This window comes from Gossypium hirsutum, chromosome A12 (assembly GCF_007990345.1).
Source record: "Gossypium hirsutum isolate 1008001.06 chromosome A12, Gossypium_hirsutum_v2.1, whole genome shotgun sequence".
Taxonomy (NCBI): domain Eukaryota; kingdom Viridiplantae; phylum Streptophyta; class Magnoliopsida; order Malvales; family Malvaceae; genus Gossypium; species Gossypium hirsutum.
In genome coordinates this window covers 71,925,030-71,928,262 of record NC_053435.1, presented here as the reverse complement: position 1 = coordinate 71,928,262, position 3,233 = coordinate 71,925,030, and the positions used below count along the sequence as shown (strand labels likewise).

General features: G+C 37.2%; 1 non-coding gene across 1 annotated transcript; it reads right to left on the bottom strand.

The window, feature by feature from the left end:
- Positions 1–293: 293 nt before the first annotated feature.
- On the bottom strand, positions 294–400 carry LOC121211881 (small nucleolar RNA R71). Its single transcript, XR_005907098.1, has one exon. It is a non-coding gene; the product is annotated as a small nucleolar RNA R71 (small nucleolar RNA).
- Positions 401–3,233: the final 2,833 nt, after the last annotated feature.

The window sequence follows — 3,233 nt, the reverse complement described above, 5'->3', positions numbered from 1 at the left end:
CCAATTTGAATTGAAACCAGTGATATTTCAAATGCTCCAAACAATGGGCCAATTTAGTGGTATGCCCACAGAAGATCCACATCTCCACCTTCGATTGTTTGTGGAGATGAGTGATTCATTCAAGATAGCTAGTGTGACTGAAGACACACACATTGAGGTTGAAGTTGTTTCTGTACTCATTGCGAGATCGAGCACGAGTATGGCTCAATTCATTGCCACTAAGTTCCATATCTACATGGCAAGAATTAGCAGAGAGATTTTTGGTTAAGTATTTCCCGCCTAGCAAAAACACTAAGTTGAGGAACAAGATCACAACCTTCCAGCAATTAGATGACGAGTCTTTGTATGAGGCTTGGGAGCAATTCAAGGAGTTATTACGTAAGTGTCCTCATCATGAGAATCCTCATTCTATCCAATTGGAGACATTCTATAATGGTCTCAATGCGCATACAAGATTGATGTAGATACTTCTGCGAATGGAGCAATTTTGTCTAAGTCTTATAATGAGGATTATGAGATCATCGAGAAGATCGAGAGTAATAACTATCAATGGACAACAAATTAAACTGCTTCAGGAAGACGTGTAGCCAGAATTCATGAAGTTGACGCCCTCACTTCGTTATTAGCTCAAGTATCGCCTATTTCCTCTATGTTAAAATAGTTTATCACTAATAGTGCTAATAATTTTGCAGCTCAACCACCAAGTCCACACGAAGTAGTTTCCTAAGTGTATTTCGGGAAAGGTCATTCTTTTGAGAATTGTTCATCAAATCCTGAGTCAGTGTATTATGTAGGGAACCAATATCAAAATAAGAGTGGACAAGGACCCTAGTCCAACTTCTATAATCCTTCATGGCGTAATCATCCTAAATTTTCTTAGAGTAACCAAGGAAATGGACTGAACCACAACTCATTGTAGCATAGACTCAACCAATCTCAAGGGTTTAATCAGCAAGCTCCAAAACCACCTCAAGCTAAGGCATCAAACAGTTTGGAGAACTTTTTCAAAACGTACATGGCAAAGAATGACGATTTGATCCAAAACCAAGCAGCAACACTAAAAAATTTGGAAAACCAAATGGATCAGTTAGCTACGGAGCTTTGTAATAGACTGCAAGGAACCTTGCCGAGTGATATTGACAATCCAAGAAATTTAGGTAAAGAACATATCAAGGCAGTGGCTGATAAACCATAATTTATACATATTTTTACCCCATTTTTAATGCATTTTATGGATGATTTCCCATTAGAATTGCTGAATTTGATGCTCCTAATGCTTTAATTTCATGTTTTATACTTAGGAGAGCATAGGAGAGCGAAAGGAACGAGAAACGGGCCAAAAACGGAGAAAATAGACCAAAGTACGAAATCAACACGGTCTGGACCTCCTCACATTGGCAGACCACACGGTCGTGTCAATTTGGCAGGCTCGAGCACGGCCTGAAGTAATCACACATGGGCGTGTCAAACGGGCGTGTCCCTACCGAGCCCAAGTTGAGTCCAATTCGGAAAAGGCTAATTTTAAGGGCTCTTAAGGATTCCAAAGCCTATAAATACACCCTATAAGAGCAAGAAAAGGGGGCACACAGAATAGGGAGTAAGGAATTACTCCAATGAAGCCGATTGATTCATCTCAAAAGTCAGACTCACCATCAATACTGAAGATCTCTCCTCAATTTCCCCTTCAAGAGTTTTGGGTTTTCTTTATGTTTTGTATTCTTTATTATTCTGAGATGTTTTCTTATTTAGTTATGAAATAAAACCCCTAAATACCTAAGGGGAATGAAACCTAAGACGAATCTTGTTATTAATTGCTGAATTGTATGATAAATATTTAACTTGTTCTTAATTATGTGTTCTTAATTCTTGTTTTGATATCCCAGGATACCAATTCAAGATAAGCCCTTATTCAGAGGAGGAATAGACCCTGTCTAAGAGTACATTTGTCATAATTAAGCGGAGTTGTTTACGCGCCTAGACATAGGGTGACAAGATTTTGTCAGATTAGGGTGAAACCTAATAAGGGGATCCATAGATCGAGTTAGTGCAACCCTAGGGTGTTAATTAGAGAAAGGTCTCAATTATTCAATCTAGGGATTAGACGTTATTAGTCTTGAATAGGGATAATAACATAACTTAGGGATCTCTACGAAACAAGTTAAGTGAATAAATCGTCCAATTCGGAGCCAGAGTAACAAGTACAGTCTAGGTGGATTTTTCCTTAGGTATTGTATTAATTCAATCGATTTTCCCAAAAGCAATTCCCCAATTCCATTCTCTGTGAGTTCTTAGTTTAGATAATTAGTTAGTTAAAACAAAACCTCTTTATTCTTAGGCTAGATAATAAAAAGACAGTCATTACTAGTACTTTTAGTTCCTTTGGGTTCGACAATCCGGTCTTGCTAAAACTATACTACTGTTCGATAGGTACACTTGCCTACATCGCGATAATAGTTAGTTTTAAGAATGATTAATTATAAATATTTAAAACCTATCACGAAATCACGCGATCAAGTTTTTGGCGCCGTTGCCGGGGAACTAAGATATTAGGAACTCTCAATTTTTATTACTTTAGCCATTTATTTTTCTTGCAATTTAATTTTTATTTATTATTATTTATTAATTCACTTTTTCTTTCTCTTGGCAGGTTTTATATGTTTTGACTAGAAGAAACCCGTCAGGACCACTACTTTTTGACGAAGAAATCAATCGCACAGTTCGTAAAAACCAAAGAGAAATAAGGCGAAGCTTAAGATACACAGAGAACGAGTAAGAGGACAATACTCAACCCCCAACCGAAGAGATGGTTGAAAACCAAGACAATCAGCTACCTCCTGCAATTGCGGTTAATCAAAATCCTGCTCCAGGCACTATGTATTATTATGCTAAACCTTCTTTAACAGGAACTGAATCGAGCATAGTTAGACCTGTTGTAGCTGCAAATACTTTTGAACTAAAACCTAACACTATTCAAATGATACAACAATTTGTTCAGTTTGATGGTTTGCAGGATGAGGATCTCAACCCTCACTTAGCAAACTTCTTAGAACTATGCGATACATTTAAAATTAAAGGTGCTTCTGATGATGCCATTCGTCTTCGGTTATTCCCTTTTTTCATTGAGAAATAAAGCTAAACAGTGGTTGAACTCATTTCCACGAGGATTAATCACTACTTGGGAACAAATGACCGAAAAATTTCTATTAAAATATTTTTTGCCTGCTAAAATGGCT